We start from the raw sequence: 17,837 nt of genomic DNA, 5'->3' as shown, positions 1-17,837 counted from the left end.
AGAGAGAGAGAGAGAGAGAGAGAAAGAGATTTTAGGGAATTGACTCACAATTATGGAGGCTGGCAAGTCCAAAATCTACAAGGTGAGCTGCAGGCTGGGGACCCAGAGAAGAACCAATGCTGCAGCTCACATCTGCCATCTGCCACAAAGTTCCTTCTTGTTCAAGAGAGGCCAGTCTTTTGTTCTCAGCGGAAGACCTTTAACTGATTGGATGAGGCTCATCTATTTCGGAGGATAATCTACTTTATTCAAAGTCCAACAAATTAAATGTAAATCTTATCCAAATCACCCTCTCAGAAACATCCAGAATAATGTTTCGTCAAATATCTGGGCACCATGACCCAGCCAAGTTGACACATTAAAATTGCCATTACATTTTTAAAAATTTTATTTTAACTGTGGGTTCCCCAATACTCCCTTGCTCAATGTGAATTTCATCTGCTAAAGAGCAGAGACCCTCTGCAGTTGTCTCCATAGGACGCACCCAGCTCCACAGATGAATGAACGGCTACATATGAGTAAATACATCGTATTACTAGCAGCCGCCCTGTTTTTCCCACCCCTCCCACTCCCAGTGGCATGTTAGGCTTGGCCAGAGCCTCTAATGGTTTTTGTTTACCCACCACCACACACCTGATGCCTCACTTCTAGGCCATAAGGGCAAATATTGAAAATGGATTTTAAATATGCAATATATAAATAAACTAATTTCTCCTCGTGACATTGGCCAGATACTATTACACCACCTAATATTGTCACAGGAGGCAGGGACTGTGTTTGTTATTTGAAAGGGAACTCTAAGCACAATTAAGCATTTGACATCTTTCTTCTTCTTGGTCCTCTCCCTTGTCACTTGTCCTTTTGACACACTCAAGCACACCTTTCTTCCTCTCTCTTCTCCTTTTTGCCAAACTTTTTGCTACCTTAGTATTTTCCCCCAAGTGTGAAATGGAAGTGATGTTAATTCCAGGATTCAGACAGCTTTTTGTAAATCTCTCTCATCTTCAGTGAGGACTATCAGTTGTTCCCTTTGCCTCTTACCTTCCCTTTTTCTTCTTCCCCAGAGGTAACTCATTGCACTGTTCACACTCACAGGTTTCAGTGTCACATTCAGGCTTGTGGTAGTTGTGACACTTGTGTAGCTGTGGAAATAAACACTGGGGTTGATGCCCAGCACTGAAATGAAACAAGGCAGTAGAACTAGAAATCACTTAATGTGCCTTGTCTCTACTGCTTTATTAATTTGGGGCTAATTTTTCTCAGGTCAATATTTACAGATGGAGTCTGAATATGCAGAACAGTTGATTTTGTTCTTGAACAGGAAATGGATGGAAATGTTTGCAAGGAAAAGATTCATAATTGGTGGACACTTTTTAACTAATGATTTTGAAAGAAAATGTTTATCTGCACTCCGGTATGTGTTTTCTTTCCTATGAAAATAGATAGCATTAACATGTAGAAAGCTCAGAAAGAAACAAGCCTGTAAATGCATGTTATTATATGTGGGCTATTTACCTGGTTTTCTTGCTCTGAACACTACAATCTTGACTAGCAAATGAGGTAGGACCTTCCCAGTTTTAATTTTTATCCAAAATACTGGATTTTTACCTTCTTAGAGTTTCAGATCTCTTTGAGGGTCTCAAGAAACTATGGACTGCTTGCCTAGGGAAATTCCCATATGAACATGAAATTTTGCATAGACCTTTATCCTTGACCCAAAGATCTCACCCTTGTCTACCGACAGAACTCCAGTTAAGTGACCTCAGTCTATGACAAGGGATTTTGCTTACTCCAGACTTTATAAAGGTTTAATCGAGAATGGCTGCACTCACTCATATTATGAAAAATACTGTATGTTACACAAAATTATTAACCTAAAAATGAACCTCAAATGAATGGCAGTGGTTATTTGCCACAAACTTCCTGTTCCCTTCTCACAAAGACCTGGTGAGTCTAGGGAATAGTCTCTGCCCTCAGGTAGCCTAGATTCCATGGTCCCTGCCAGTGTAAGAGGACCTGCTGCTTTTCAGTGTATTCCTCTGGAGCCCTGTACATTTTCACATCGAGAAGCTAACTTTCACTCTTATGCACTTCTACAAATTTCTTTCTAACTATATACTCTCTCAATTGTATTGAGTTTTTTTCTCAAGAAAAAAACTCAAGAAAAATGCCAGCTACCAATAAATTCCCAAAGGACTTTTCTCTATGTTTGCAGGAAGCTGAAGTTCATGACCTATCTGTGAATTGAGTATATTCCTTCCTTCTTTGTTCTGTACTCCTTGCCATCCTTGCTGGTTGGAAGAAGTTTTGAAATGCCTTTTGGTTGAAATAGCATGTTTGGATCGAGAACCAAGATGGCGGTGTAGGTAGACACACTGCACCTCCTCGCACAACCAAAACTGATGGAAAATCAAACAGTAAGGAAGTCCGACACCAAGGAAATAAAAAATAAACATTCATCCAGACCGGTAGAAGGGGCCGAGACGAGCAGCCAGGGCAGAGAGGACTCGAGTTGCCGTGGCGGGACCGAGACTGGCGGAGTGTGGGACGAAAGGGGCAGGCAGTCTGACCACTAGCAGACCCTGCGGCCCCACATTCGCGCACAGATAAACCGAGAGGGCCCGACTCAGAGTGGCAGAGAACGGGGCAGGCAGAGTGGCGGATAGTACCCCGCGGCCCCACACTGGTGCACAGATAAATTGGGATTAATGGCGGGGAGCGAAGCAGACCGCACAACCCAGGGCTCCAGCGTGGGGAAGTGGAGCCTCAGACCTCTGATTGGGGACACCTGTGGGGGTTCAGGCAACAGCGGGAGAAACCCCCAGCCTCACAGGAGAGGTCGTTGGAGAGACCCACAGGGGCCTAGAGTGTGCACAGGCCCACCCACTCGGGAGCCAGCACCAGAGGGGCCCAGTTTGATTGTGGGTAGTGGAAGGAGTGACAAAGTCCGGTGGAGAGTGGAGTGGGTGCCATTGCTCCCTCTCGGCCCCTCCCCCATGTACAGCGTCACAGCACTGCGACCAGCGTTATCCCACCCCTGGTGAACACCTAAGGCTCCGCCCCTTTAAGTAACAGACTGGCCAAGACAAAAAAAAAAAAAAGGCCCAAATGACAGAACACTTCAAAGCTCCAGAAAAAATACAACTAAGTGAGGAAGAGATAGCCAACCTATCAGATGCACAGTTCAAAACACTGGTTATTAAGACGCTCACAGAATTGGTTGAATTTGTTCAAAAACTAGATGAAAAAATGAAGCCTATGCCAAGAGAAACAAAGGAAAATGTACAGGGAACCAATAGTGAGGCGAAGGAAACTGGGACTCAAATCAATGGTGTGGACCAGAAGGAAGAAAGAAACATCCAACCAGAAAAGAATGAAGAAAGAAGAATTCAGAAAAATGAGGAGAGGCTTAGGAACCTCCAGGACATCTTGAAACATTCCAACATCCGAATTATAGGGGTGCCAGAAGGAAAAGAGGAAGAACAAAAAATTGAAAACTTATTTGAACAAATAATGAAGGAGAAATTCCCCAGTCTGGCAAAGGAAATAGACTTCCAGGAAGTCCAGGAAGCTCAGAGAGTCCCAAAGAAGCTGGACCCAAGGAGGAACACACCAAGGCACATCATCATTACATTACCCAAGATGAAACAGAAGGAGAGAAACTTAGAAGCAGCAAGAGAAAAGGACACAGTTACCTACAAAGGGGTTCCCATAAGACTGTCAGCTGATTTCTCAAAAGAGACCTTACAGGCAAGAAGGGGCTGGCAAGAAGTATTCCAAGTCATGAAAGGCAAGGACCTACATCCAAGATTACTGTATCCAGCAAAGCTATCATTTAGAATGGAAGGGAAGATAAAGTGCTTCTCAGATAAGGTCAAGTTAAAGGAGTTCGTCATCACCAAGCCCTTATTATATGAAATGTTACAGGGATTTATCTAAGAAAAAGAAGATAAACAATATGAACAGTGAAAATGACAGCAAACTCAGTTATTAACAAACACACCTAAAACCAAAACAAAAGAAAACTAAGCAAACAACTAGAACAGAAACAGAACCATAGAAATGGAGATCACATGGAGAGTTATCAATAGGGGATTGGGAGGGGGAGAGAGGGGGGAAAGGTACAGAGAATAAATAGCATAAATGATAGGTGGAAAATAGACAGGGGGACGGTAAGCATAGTGTAGGAAATGTAGAAGCCAAAGAACTTATAAGTATGACCCATGGACATGAACTATGGGGGGGGGGGGAATGTGGGAGGGAGGGGGTGGGCAGGATGGAGTTGAGTGAAGGGGCAGAAATGGGACAACTGTAATAGCATAATCAATAAATATATATATATAAAAGAAATAGCATGTTTGTTCTTGGGGTTTGAATTAAAAACAGATCCTTTGCCTTAAATAGGGTAGAAATGTGGAAGCCATGACACCTCCTGTCCCTTTCCATCACCAGCTGATGCATCTAAGGGTCTGGCCCTATAACCTCACCATGCTCAGTAGTCTATGGCAGATGGAGCAGAGTGTAAGCAGAAAATAAACTTAGCTCCTTTCAGAGTTATCCAGTCTTATGTCACACCTTCTAATTCGGATACTTTTAAAAGTTTGTTTCAGGCTGAGATTTCTAAAGCAAAAGTTTTATGTTGTGAAACATTTTGAATTCTGTATCCAAGCAAATAAAAGTCAAGAAGGCAAAAATTATTTCTAAGTGCTCTAAGTTAAAGACATTAATATATTCATTCATTCTTTAATCCATTTATTATGTTACATGATACAAAGTAAATATGAGGTAAGCCTTCTTCTCAAAAATTATTGAATGACAAAAATAAAGATTTTAGGCAAGAGGCAGCCATTACTTTGGGTTAAATGTACATAACAGGCTTCATGGAACAAGATATCAATTTCAAGCTTCTAGTGATTTAACTATCAACTCTCAGGAGCCAGTAGAAGCTGGCTCCAGCATATCATATATCCAGTGTTTATCTATCCAGCTCTCTTTTCTGTTTCATTGGTCTGTTTCTCAATTCTTACCTTAATTAATACAGATGAATCATAAGTATTTGACAGACTAAGTCTTTCCCTTTTATTCTTTTTGGGAGGTATTAGACATTCATGGGCTTTTGTTTTACTAATAAAAAAGAGCTATTTAGAATTTATTGTTCAGGTTACACTAAAACTCTTAGTTTTTTAAATTATATTTTATTATTTATGCTGTTACAGTTGATCCAATTTCCCCCCTTTGCCCCTCTTGACAGAGCCTCCCTCATTCCCTCAGGAAATTTCCACACCATTGTTCATGTCCATGGGTCCTGCACATACATTCTTTGGCTACTCTATTCCCTATGCTGTACTTGAATCCCCATGACTGTTCTGTAACTACTGATTTGTACTTCTTAACCTCTTTACCTTTTTTGCTCATCTACCAACTCCCCTTCTAGCAGGCAACCATCAAAACATTCTCTATCACTATGATTTTGTTTCTGTTCCTCTTAAATGTATATTTTGTTTTTTAGATCCAATTGTTGATAAATGTATTTATTCCCATTTTATTTTTCATATTTTTGACATTCTTCTTCTTAAAGACCCTTTAATATTTCAGATAATTCTGGTTTGGTGGTGATGAGCTCCTTTAGCTTTTTCTTGTCTGGGAAGCTCTTTAACTGTCTTTGATTCTAAATGAAAGCTTTTCTGGGTAGAGTAATCTTGGTTGTAGGTCCTTGCTTTTAATCTCTCTGAATATTTTTTTTGCCATTCTTTTCTAGCCTGCAAAGTTTCTTTTGAAAAAACAATTTACAGTCCTATGGGAGCTCACTTGTAGGTAACTAACTGCTTTTCTCTTGCTGCTTTTAAGATTTTTCTTTGTTTTTAACCTTTGGAATTTTAATTATTATGTGTCTTGGTGTTGGCCTCTTGGGTTCATCTTGTTTGGGACTCTCTGTGCTTCCTGGACTTCTATGTCTATTTCTTTCACCAAGTTAGGGAAGTTTTCTTTCATTATTTTTCAAGTAGGTTTCCAATTTCTTGCTCCTTCTCTTCTCCTTCTGGCATCCCCATGATGCAAATGTTGGTATGCTTGAAATTGTCCAGAGGCACCTTAAATTATCCTCATTTTTTTGGAATCATTTTTCTTTTTACTGTTTTGAATGGTTGGTTTTGCTTTCTTATTATCCAAATTGCTGATGTGATTCTTGGCTTCATCTACTCCACTGTTGATTCCCTGGAAATTGTTCTTTATTTCTGTTACTGTATCATTCATTTCTGACTGGATCTTTTTTATGCTGTTGAGGTTCTCACTAAATTCATCCTTATAACCAGTGTTTTGAACTCTGCATCTAGTAGATTGCTTGTCTCCATTTCATTTAGTTGTTTTTCTGGAGTTTTGTTCTGTCCTTTCATTTGGGCCATGTTTCTTTGTCTCTTCATTTTAGCAACCTCCCTGTGTTTGTTTCTATGTATTAGAGCTGCTGTGTCTCCCAGGCTTGGTAGAGTGGCCTAAAGTAGTGAGTGTCCTGTAGGGTCCAGTGGCACAACATTCCCTATTAACCAGGCTACGTACTCAGGTATGCCCACCATGTGAGCTGAGTAAATCCTCTTGTTGCAGTTAAGCCTCGATTGCCTTTGGCACATCCAAGGTCAGCCACCCCCTGTGTTCTGTCAGGTTCACACAGCATAATCTACAAAGTGATCTGGAGATTGCTGTTATTTGTGCTGGGCTTAGAGATGCCCAAGTGAGGCCAAGCTGTGAACCAAGTCTGGCTGCTGCTAGTGCTGGGCCTAGGGCAACTAAGCAAGAGGTGTGGGGCTCTGTGAAGCCAGATGCTCCTTGTTTGAGAGAATTTAGGAAAATCTGATACATGGGCCAAGAAAAGCCATTCATATTGACACAGCTTGGGTGGACTTGAAATTTGAGCAGGGACTTAGGGACTCACCAGCATGGGCAAAACAGTGTGAGACAGGTTGATGGAGTCTTAGATATGGTGCCTGCCTGCCAGCTCTGTAGGGGGTGGGCTCAGGAAGGAACAATGGCCTCTGCCAGCATTTCTGTCTAGAAGAAAGCTGTCCCCTAACTCTCATCCTGATGCCAGACAATTCAGTTCCTCCCTGTATATCTCTGATGCCTTTCAATCTGCTGCCCCCATGCTGGATTTCAGAGGGAGTAAATCCAAGTAAGTCTGTGCATGGGCCCTTTAAGAGCATCTGTCTGGGACTTCAGACGTTTCTTTTTTCAACAGCCTTAATCCCCACTGGATTTTATAGCCAGAAGTTATGAAGACTTATCTTCTTAGCACTTGAACCCTGGACTGGGGGACCTGGTATGGGGCTGGGACCTCTCACTCTTGAGATGTTCCTCCTGATTTTATCTGCCACATGTGTATGTGGGACCAGCATATTCTGCACCTCTGCCATTCCTACCAGTTTCCATGTGCTTTTTAAATTTAATTCCATAGTTGTAGGACTTTCATTCAGCTTAATGTATGACAATTCTGTATGATGGCTGCTCTGTAGTTTAGTTGTGATTTTGATGTAGTTGTGTGAGGGGTTGAGCCATGTTTACTTACATTGTCATCTTGAACGGAGGTCTTCTCTGTTTGTTTTTTGTTGAAAATGAATTAAAAACCTTGTTGAATGAAATTAATTCAGATTTAAATAAGAGGAAAGACATCCCGTGTTCGTGTATTGTTAAAATGCAATATTCTACAACTTGATCTACATATTCAACATAATTTCTATCAGAGTACCAGCTGGCTTCTTTGTGGAAATAGACAAACTGATCCTAAAATTGATATGGAAACTCAAGCAAACTAAAATAAAAAAAACAATCTTTGGAAAAGTAGAACAAAGTTGTAGGACTTGGACTTCCTGATTTCAAAACTTACTATACAATTGCAGCATTCAGGATTATGTGGTACTAGCATAAGAATAAACATTCAGATGAAGGGAATATAACTGGAAACTAACAAATAAACCCACGACTCTATGATCAATTAACTTTTAACAAAGCTCCCCAGGCCATAAATAGAGAAATATTAGTTTTTTGAAGAAATGGTGCTGGGACAAGTGGACAACCTCATGAAAAAGAATGGAGTTTGACTCTACATCACACTGTATACAAAAATTAACTCAACAGTTGATCAAATACCTAAATGTAAGAGCCATAACTATAAATCTCTTAAAAGAAAACATATGAGAAAATATTTGTGACCTTAGATTTTGCAATGGATTTTTATTAATGACATCAAAAGCATAAAGAACAAAAGAAAAAAAAATACGTGAGTTGGACTTTATCAAAATTAAAAATGTTTGTGCTTCAAATGACAGTATCAAGAAAGTGAAAAGACAACTTGCACAGTGGGAGTGAATATTTACTAATCATATTGTCTGATGAGGATTTGTTTCTAGAGTATATAAAGGATGCTTACAACTCAATAATCAAGAACAAATAATTCAATTTAAAAATGGTTAGATGTCTTGAATAGGCATTTCTGCAGTACAGATATACAGATGCCAATAAGCACATAGAAAGATGCTCACAATCATTAGTTATCAGGGAAATGCAAATTAAAACCAAAATGAGATATGACTTCACACCCATTAGGATGGCTATAATCTACAAGTTAGATAAATGTTGGCAAGGATGTGGATAAATTGAAAACTTTGCAGAGTGTAAAATGGTGCAGCCATTCTGGAAAACACTGTGGCAATTCTTCAAAATATTGTACATGGAGTTACCAGTTGACCTGGCAGCTGCCTTCTTAGGTATATAACCCATAGAATTGAAAATATATGTACACACAAAATATTTTACACAAATTTCATAGCAGCAATATGCAATAGCCAAAAGCTAAACCAACCCAATATCCATAAACTGATGATTGGTTGCACAAAATGTGGTCATATCTATGCAGTGAAATATTATGTGACCATACAATGTGATCAAATACTAACAAAAGCTATAACACAAATGGACTTTGAAAACATAATAAAAAAAGCTAGTCACAAAAGACCACAAGGAAAGTTAGTGTATATGAAATATCCTGAATAATCAAATTTATAGAGACTGACAGCATATTAAAGGTTGGTTGTGGCTGGGGGCAATGGAGAAATTAAAGAACGATCTCAAAAGGGTATGGAGTTACTTTCTGAGGTGATGAAAATTTTATAAAATTGATTGTGGTGATTGTTGCATAATTCTGTGAATATTCTAAAAACCATTGAGCTGTGTGCTTTAAATTGTATTGTATTGAATTATATCTCAGCAAAACTGTTAAAAAATTAAAAAAATGAAACAAAGCCACAAAACCCAGAGTGATGGTTAATTTTATGTGTCAACTTGGCAGGCCAAATCCAGATATTCGGTCAAACACTAGTCTGAATGTTGCTGTGAAAGTATTTTTTAGGTTATATTGACATTTAGACAAGTAAACTTTGAGTAAAGCATATTACCTTCCATAATATGGGTAGGTGTCACCCAAACAGTTGAAGGACAAAAAAGACTGATGTCCCCTGAGGAAGAGGTCCCGCAGACTGCCTTCAGATGAGCTGCAACATCAGACTCTTTTCTGAGTCTCCTGTCAGCCTACCCTGAAGGTTTTGGATTTGCCAGTTCCTTAAAATAAATCTCTCTCTGGATACATGGATGGATGGGTGGAAGGGCAAATAGATGGATAGATAGATATTCTCTTGGTTCTGTTTCTCTGGAGAATTCTAACTAAGGTAACCAGACACCATCAAAGTAATCTAATGCTTTACAAGGACACATATGTACAGCTACGACAACACATTTTATTACTTTCATTTTGCAAAGTATCTACCATTGTGCTATTGGTATATAGTCTTGACTTGGTACATGCTGACAAGTATCAGAAGTTACTGCTGCAGAGACTTACAACTAAGAAAAAAAAATGTGCTGATTTTATGCTTGTTGAAAAAGAAAATTTGATTTAAATTCTGTCTTCAATGCTAACAATACTTGATAAAATTGGCACACACTTAGATTAGCAGTATACATAGGCATAAAATATTTAGAAAGCAATTTAGCAATTAATATCTAGATGTATAAAATGTTTCTATCTTTCAACTAAATACTCCCACTCCTAGGTATTTGTCTTCAAAATTTAGGTAGAAAATTAGAAAAATGCTTGTCTAGTCCTAACCCTTGATACCTCAGAATGTAACCATATTTATTGATAAGGTCTTTAGAAACATTATTAAGTTAAAATAAAGTCTTTTAGGGTGGGCCCTAATCTAACTGGTCCTTCTAAGAAGAGGAAATTTGGACACAGACATGTGTACACAGGGGAAAGGCCGTGTGAAGACAGAGGAAGAGGATGTTCATCCACAAGCCAAGGAAAGAGGCCTCAGAAGAAATAAACCCTGCTTACACCATGATCTGGGACTTCTAGCCTCCATGACTGTGAGGAAATAAATATCAGTTGGTTAAGCCACCCAGTCTGTGGTCCTTTGTGATGGCAGCCCTAGCAGACTAATACATGTATAGATACAGACTAATTATAACACTTAAAAATCTAAATAAGCAATAGTGGGCAAATACTTAAATTTAAATTGATATATCAATGTCTTGGACATAACATAGTTATTAAAATGAAAAGGATGATGAATTTATTGAGAAAATATTACTATGATAGAATATAAGTAAACAGTGAATACTACTCAGCGGTCAAAAGAAATAAGACAAAACTGCATGTATTTACATGCGGAATTCTCCAAAACATGCATGATTTTTAAAGACCTGAATATTATTTTTAACTTAATTCCATTAATATAAGTTTAAAAGCACATTCACAATAAACAATGTATATGGTCCATGTATAAACATGCACATAAATAAAGGTAGATAATATATATTGGAAGCAAAATACGTTAAATATGTGAGCATGGGTGTCTAGGTGAAATAAGGGAATAGGATCTGAAAGGAAGGGAACTAATCAAGAAAGTAAACATCATAAGGAGGGGCTGATGAAGATAATGTGCCCCAAGGCAGCTGAGGAGTACGATTGATTATATCAGTTCAACTCTGTGCATCTGAAGTGTAACTAGAAACAGACAGACGGTAGATGAAAGACTAGAACGCATCTCTTCTGTACTCATGCTCCTGTGAAAGTATTTTTACATATGAACGATGAACTGAGTAACAGAAACATAGATAATGATGGTGAAATTGAGGGTGGATTTTCGTTCTTTACCTTTGTTCTTTATTTTTGTTTTGATGAAAGCTCTTTTTTTACTTGTCCTATAAATCAAACTTCTGAGTGGAAATTCAAAAAAAAAAAAAAACCCAACTGAAAGACTACATTTAGTTCAAGATGTTCATTGTGGTGCTCTGTTCTTTCCAGAGGAAAAAAATATCCTGCTGCTGTTATTGACAAAACAGAAAATAGATATAATTATCATGAAATTCAAGTAAAAACTCTACTGTTACCTGAATTATGTGAGCAGTTAAAACCAAAAGTGAGTTTGCCACTGGAGATCTGGCTTCAGCTGAGTTTTGTCTTTTTCATTCTTCTTTTCCTTGTGTTTTCTTGTTCACAGTTGCCTCTTACTCTTTCTTGCCTTCCCTCCAACAAACACCTGAAAGAAGCCTTATGATGGCCTGGCTTTTCCTCATACCCTGCTGTCAACTGTAGTCCAAAGAACAAAGAAACACCAATTTGTTTCTGACTGCCCTGAGACCTTCAACAGTCATCTCAGTCACTCAGGCGAGAACAGTCCTGCCACCCATGCCATGTCACCCTCCCTCTTTCACTGGGCAGTGCCTGGAGCTGCCACAGAAGCAAAATTATGGCATGAGCTCTCCATGGTAGAGGAGAGTTCTATGGTAGGAGATTACTTCAAGTGAGGATAGCTATTTTGTATTCTGTCTTTGAGATTACATCAAATTTCAAGCCTTTTACTCATAGCTATGATTTTTTTCACTTTGAGGTGAAAAGGTTAAATGCTCCCGTTGCATATTAAAATCACCTTGGGATGTTTTAAAACCTACCCACATCTGCTAACCAACCCCAGCCAAATGAATCATAATCTCTGGGCGTGGGCCACAGGCACTGGTAAATCCAATGCACAGCCTAGGCCCTGAACCACTGGGCTAGAACACATTAATACAGTCTAGGTCTTCTACAATAAATAGAGTCAACATGTTTAGTGTTACGTCAGCCAACTACTGTAACAGAAGTTAGAAGGAGACTTTCATCTGTTTCTTATAAGAATGGCTTATCTGTCAGCTCTATTAAAAAAGAGGAGCATATTGATGGGATTACTTCTTTTTAGAATACAAAGTTGGTACAATTTATTCTTGTTGATATGATTTAACATTGGAATGAACAAATTTTGCTGACACAAGGAACTCTTACATTTCTAAGTAAAAGTATATGAAAATACTATCCTCTCTTCTCCAAATGTTACTTATTAAGAAACAAAGATCAGGATATTTTTTAAAAACTGATTTTCTAGATCCCTTTGAAAAATATAAAAATGTAAATAACAATACTTTCAGAGTTTAACTGAGAAAGGATGCCAAATTTTGATCTCAATTGCATGCTTCTCCACAATTGTATTAAGTAATTAATTCAGAGAGACTAGAGAGAAGGGACCTAAGAAAGGAAAGTTTCTTTAGGTCCCCTTCCTTAATGACTACAAACATCATTGCTATATCTCCTATCTTTAAAATAAAACAGAAGCTGTCATTTACCCTATATCTTTTTTTAACTGATATTGCATATTTGTATCCCTTTAGAAAGAGTGGTTTATAATTGCTCTTTTTCACTTTCATTTCTCCTTCTATTGGTACTTTAACTGTTCCAAACCAGCTTTTTGTTCTTACATTTACTGAATCATCTTTTGTAAAGGTCACTAATAACCTTCTTCCTTCCAAAAACAATGGTCACATCTCAGGCTATATCTTACTCATCAGTGGAATTTAATAAAGTTATTACTCCCTTGATCTTTCACTTGTTATCTGGGATGCCACTCGTCTTTTTTTTTTTCCTTAAATCCTCACCCCAGGATATGTTTATTGGGAAAGAGAGAAACATTGATGTCTGAGAGAAACATCAGTCAGTTCCCTCCCATACATGCCATCATTGGGGATCAAAAACACAACCTAAGTATATGCCCTGACTGGGGACCAAACCTGCAACCTTTTGGTATATGGGATGATGCTCCAATCAACTGAGCCACCCGGCCAGGATAATGACACTTTGTCTTGATTCTCATTCCACTTTCCTGACTGCTCCTCTCAGTTTCCTTTGCTGCTTCTTCCTCATCAGCTGGTCATTCACATTGGATTGCCCCAAGGCTTTGTCTTTCTGCCCTCTGTACCCTTACTCTAGAATCCAGGATATTCCATATATCCTAAATTTACACATGTCTGTTACTATTTCTCCATTTATATTTCCATCATCTACCTCTTTCCTGAAGTATAGACTCATTTCTAGACATCCTCCTTGGATATTACTAGACATCCCTAATTTAATACATTCAAAATGAACTCTTGGTTTTTCTCTTCCAAACTATTCTTCCTATATGCCATCCCATCTTAATAAATGGCAATTCCATTCTACCAGCTGCTTAGGTAAAAATTCTTGCCATGATAATTGATTTTGTTCTTCTATATTCCATATCCAATTTATTGGCTAATGCTGACAGCTCTACCTTTGATATTTATCCAGAAAATTGCTAACACTGTTCCCAGCTACCACCACCTCTCACCTGAATCACTGTAGTGGCCTACCTCCTATTCTTTCTGTTTCCATCATTGCCAAACCCTTTCCTATGCTTCCTTCATGCCCACCCCCACACAGCCGTGCACAACCCCACACATAAGCCAGGCCATGTCACTCCTTGTTGGAAACTCCTGATAGGATCCCACATGTTCAGGATGAAAGTCAGATCCCTCCAGTGAAATCTAAGGCCCTACAACCCCTTTGGCCTCACCCCCTAGAACTCTTACATGTGCACACCAGCTGCAGCACACTATTTTCCTCTCTCTTCTCAAATACTCCCAGCATGTGTCCTCATTTTCTGGAATGGTCTACTTCCTTACTTTTTCCTTTTCCATGATGTTCTACTCCCAGGAGGCATATAGTTTACATGTTGTTTCCTTCTCTGTGTAAGGGCCACTTCCTCAAAGAAGGCTACCCTGATCACCTCATCTAAAATAGAAATCTCCCTCCATTTCCCTCCCCTATTTTATTTTGGACCACTTTTGTTTTTTATTCATAGCACCCATTATCAGCTAAAACTATACATTTATTTTTTTTAAAAATTTAAAGATTTTATTTATTTATTTTTAGAGAGAAGGGAAGGTAGGGAAAAAGAGAAGGAGAGAATCATTAATGTGAAAGAATAACATTGATTGGTTGCCTGTCATTCATGTCCCAACCAGGGACCGAACTCCCAACCAGGCATCTGCCCTGACCGGGAATCAGACCCGGGATCTTTCACTTTGCAAGATGACACCCAACCAACTGAGCCACACCAGTCAGGGCTATTTTTTAAATTTATTGACTGTTTCCCCCACAATGATAGACTCCACAGGGCTTTTTGGTTCATTGCTGTATCCACAACCCCAAGAACAGTGCCTGGCAAATAATATCTCAATAAATAAATATCATTTGAATTGTAACTCTGATTTCTTTATTTTTTTTAAATTTAAAAGTGTATTTTATTGATTATGCTATTACAGTTGTCCCATTTTTTTCTCCCCTTTATTCCCTTCTTCCCTGCACCACCCCCTTCCACTAGCATTCCGCCCCCCACCCTTGGTTCATGTCCATGGCTGGTACATATAAGTTCTTTGGCTTTTCCATTTCCGATACTATTCTTAACCTCCTACTGTCTATTTTGTACCTACCATTTATGCTTCTTATTCCCTGTACATTTACCTCCTCATTCTCCCCCTCCCCCACTGAAACCCCTCCATGTGATCTCTATTTCTGTGATTCTGTTCCTGTTCCAGTTGTTTGCTTGGTTTGTTTTTGTTTTTGTTTTTTCAGTTTCAGTTGTTGATAGTTATGAGTTTGTTATCACTTTACTGTTCATATTTTTGATCATCTTCTTTTTCTTAGATAAGTCCTTTTAACATTTCATATAATAAGGGCTTGGTGATGAAGAATTCCTTTAACTTTACCTTATCTGGGAAGCACTTTATCTGCCCTTTCATTCTAAATGATAGCATTGCTGGATAGAGTAATCTTGGATGTAGGTCCATTCCTTTCATGACTTCAAATACTTCTTTCCAGCCCCTTCTTGCCTTCAAGGTTTCTTTTGAGAAATCAGCTGATAGTCCTATGGGAACTCTTTTGTAGGAACTGTGTCCTTTTCTCTTGCTGCTTTTAAGATTCTCTCCTTCTGTTTAATCTTGGGTAATGTAATTATGATGTGCCTTGGTGTGTGCTTCTTTGAGTACAACTTTTGGGGGATGCTCTGAGCTTCCTAGACTTCCCGCAAGTCTATTTCCTTTGCCAGCTTAGGCAAGTTCTCCTTAATTATTTTTTCAAATAAGTTTTCCATTTCTTGCTCTTCCTGTTCTCCTTCTGGTACCCCTATGATTCAGATGTTGGAATCTTTAAAGTTGTCCTGGGGGTCCCTAAGCCTCTCTTAATTTTTTTGAACTCCTGATTCTTCATTCTGTTCTGGTTGACTGTTTATTTCTTCCTTCTGCTCCAAATTATTGATTTGAGTCCCAGTTTCCTTCCCTTCACTGTTGGTTCCCTGTATATTTTCCTTTATATAGCCTTTTTTTTTAAACTTTTGTATATTTTACTTTGTATAGCCTTTTTCCTTTGTTTTGCTACCATACTCAGCCATTTCTATAAGCATCCTAATTATCAGTGTTTTGAACTCTGTATGTGATAGGTTGCCTATCTCCTCATCACTTAGCTCTTTTTCTGGATCTTTGATCTGTTCTTTCATTTGGGACATGTTTCTTTGTCTTGGCGCAGCTGTTATGTTGTAAGGGGCAGAGACTTGGGTATTCACTAGAGCGGGGCAACCCACATGGCTGTGTTCTGGCACTGTATGTGGGGTAGGAGTCCAAGAGGGAACAATGTCACTTGTTCAGCTCTGGTCAGGCTTTCAGTCACTTCCCCCACTACCCATAATCAAATTGGGTCTTCCCGGTGCTGGTTCCCAGGTGTGTGGGCTTGTGTATGTTCTAGGACCCTATGGGTCTCTCTAAGGACTCTCCTGTGAAGCTAGGGGTTTCTCACACTGCTGCAACCCCCCACAGGTTTTTACAGCCACAGGTTTTGAGGCTTTATTTCCCCATGATGGAACCCTGGGTTGTGTGGTCTATCTTGCTCCCCAGTTATTCTTCTGGTTTATCCCCATGCAAATGTGGGACTGCCAGCTGCTGCCTCACCTGCCCAGTCCTCTAGCTGCTGCCTTGCCACACATCTTCTCCACCCAGCTGCCCATCTCTGCCCCTCCTACCAGTCTAGATGAATGTTTCTTCTTTAACTCCTTGGCTGTTGGACCTCCATACAGTTCGATTTTATGGCAGTTCTAGTTGTTTTTTGTTTTTTAATTTGTTGTTGTCCTTCTTTAGGTTGTGGGAGGAGGTAAGGTGTATCTACCTATGCCTCCATCTTGGCTGGAAGTCCTGAATTCTTTAATTTTTATGAAAGATCTTTCTCACTCTATGTTCTGAATTTGATCCACTTACTCTTTGTATTTTTAACTAAAGTACATGAACAGATTCCCCAAAACCCTGCGTGCATAGCTCTCACTAGGTATAGCACTATCTTTCATTGAATATAAGACACTATTGAGTTTAAGATACATGATTATTTTACATGCCACTAAGAAAAAAAATGCTGCCATTTAAAGGTTGACATATAATTTATTGGAAAAAATCTTTATTTATAAATTATTAAAATATGAAAAGTAAATATATCTTAGAATGTCTTGCATTGCATATCTTGCACCTTGCATTGCCCCTCTAGTCTCTTTGTCCAAGGGTACAGAGGCTGGTAGGGGGAGAGACAGATATACGTGTGTGTGTGTATCTCCTAATAAAGTGAGCCATGGTGAGTGGTATCAAAGAAAGGGGAGGGGTAACCACAGAGATTACTTGAATGTGAGTGCTTGGTATGTTGGAGGGTAGGGTGACAGATGATTTTATCTAAATGAGTCTTCTCTTACTTTGTGATTTAATTTATGTTTTAAGCCTCATTTTGTGGCTGTAGAAAAAGTATCTACTTCTTAAGGGATAAACACAAGTGATAAAAATAGCAGAACACACAAAGACCAAAACAAATAATTTTCAAATTAATCCAACCAATTTCTTTTTAAACAAGTAAACAAAGTCTGGTGCTATCTTTTGAAAAAAGAACCAATTCAGTTTGTTTTCTTTTGAGAGCATTTAAGCTTTCCCAAAAGAATATTTCTGGTGAGCAAAATGGAAATCCAAGAAGAAAAACTGCAAGGTCCGTTATCAGAGCATTTGATTTATTACTGAGAGGCAATTGACTTAATACCCTGCATGTCTGCAAGTCATCGCCTCATTGTTAGAGTTTCTCTTGAAATTACTTGTACACAGATACTGAATCACCTTACATGGCAGCTGTTTGTAAAAGATCCAGGGATTAAGAGACCATGCAATATTAGATTAGCAATAGTGTCTTACAAGGACATTATCACTGGGAACAAACAAAGACATTGAAGGACAAGGAACAATTCCATCCTAAGCTACACATTGGATTCCTATCCAGTGTTTTCAGAGTCTACAGAGAGAATAACGTATTTTCTCATAAGGCAGATCATTTGCTTTAGTGACTTGTTTAAGCTTAGCTCTCACCTCACACTTCATATTATTTAGGTTCA

This window comes from Desmodus rotundus, chromosome 11 (genome assembly GCF_022682495.2).
Source record: "Desmodus rotundus isolate HL8 chromosome 11, HLdesRot8A.1, whole genome shotgun sequence".
Taxonomy (NCBI): domain Eukaryota; kingdom Metazoa; phylum Chordata; class Mammalia; order Chiroptera; family Phyllostomidae; genus Desmodus; species Desmodus rotundus.
Note: the sequence above shows the minus strand (reverse complement) of the source record.